Here is a 1,441-nt window from a genome sequence, read left to right on the forward strand (position 1 = left end):
ATCACCCACAGCCTCAGTGCAACCACTGCCTCCCAGCTCATTTATTCACCATTTTAGTCTGTAAATATAACAAACAAAACATGTACTATTTTTATTTAGCATTCCAGCCAAACCCACCAGATCTGGCCTATTCCTGCCCCTCTTGCCCCGGCAGGTTTTCACAGAGCAAAACTACACCAGGAGAACCCAACGTGGTGCCAACATTTGTGTGTCACCAAGCACCCTCACACCTCCAAAGCCACAGCTACACACGGGTTACAACGCTGTGGATCAGCTGCAATCCCATTCACCGCCCAGACAACTTGGATTTCCTTTCATGCCACTGCTCCTGCACCTCTCCAGCCTGCGAGCTCTGCATGCAGAGGAGCCGTGAGCAGGGATTTCTTCCCCTCTGCCATCTCGAAATGCCATTTCAGATCCTCTCCTCACCCTGTTCCCCCCCATCTCCTCAGCTCTCGTCAATCACTCTAAGGACATGGGACGTGGCGCTCTGTTCACGGTCTGCTGCACCCACAGCCACTCTGCCTGGCGCTTATTGAGGTCACAAACCTGTTTGAAAACATCACTGAGGACCAAGGTAGAGCCTGGAGTGAACCCAGGCAGCTGAGTAGGAAGCTGTGCAGGTATTTCCATGCCAGCCTGCCCTGGGGGCTGTGCTGGGCAGGCTGCCCTCGGGGCTCCTCAGGCACTGCTCAGCTGCTGGGGGGGTTCTGAATGGGCCACTTCTTCTCCCAGAGCTGCTGCACAGACCAAAGGGAAGCAGCTCATCCACACCTCCAGTCACAACTTTATCCCTGAAGGAGGAACAACACTGTGGGATTCACCACTGAGGTCTCTGAACTGGCCACCTCAGAGAGCAGGTTGTGACTGGGGAGAAGGTGAGACCTTGGGGAAAGAAACGGCTCCTTCTTCTTCCAAAAGCACTGGGAAGGTGCACACCAAGGAATTCCTCCCTGGGAGGGGGGGCAGGCCCTGGAACGGATTTTGCCCAGAGAAGCTGTGGCTGCCCCACCCCTGGAAGCGTCCAAGGCCAGGCTGGACAGGGCTTGGAGCAACCTGGGCTGGTGGGAGGTGTCCCTGCCCGTGGCAGAGGGTGGCACTGGATGAGCTTTAAGGTCCCAAGCCCAACAATTCTGGGATTCTGTGATCTCCCCACGCCCTCCACATTTTGGCACCTCCACCAAGGCTGCAGGAGCCCCACGGGCAGACCCACAGTGAGGGAACTCACAGGTGTGGGGTCAACGAGGTGAAGTTCCCCAGTTTGTTCCAAAGGATCCCAAATTAGCAACTGAGCAGCAGAAATTGCTCCTGAGCTGTGTATGCACAGGTCTGTCAGCAGAATATTGGACTGGTAATGCTCCAAGACTCACAAGCACAATAAATACACCACAACACCACAAATGCCCTAGAAATGTCAGAGGAGGGAAACTGTGCAGAACAC

At 55.0% G+C, this 1,441-nt stretch overlaps 1 protein-coding gene across 1 annotated transcript in view; it reads right to left on the reverse strand.

Annotated features, from left to right (window-relative positions):
• Positions 1-1,441, reverse strand: part of SMARCC1 (SWI/SNF related, matrix associated, actin dependent regulator of chromatin subfamily c member 1) — a 57,473-nt gene that overhangs the window by 5,698 nt on the left and 50,334 nt on the right. The window lies entirely within an intron of this gene.

Source organism: Manacus vitellinus, unplaced genomic scaffold, assembly GCF_001715985.3.
Source record: "Manacus vitellinus isolate BGI_N305 unplaced genomic scaffold, ASM171598v3 scaffold_78_pilon, whole genome shotgun sequence".
Taxonomy (NCBI): Eukaryota; Metazoa; Chordata; class Aves; order Passeriformes; family Pipridae; genus Manacus; species Manacus vitellinus.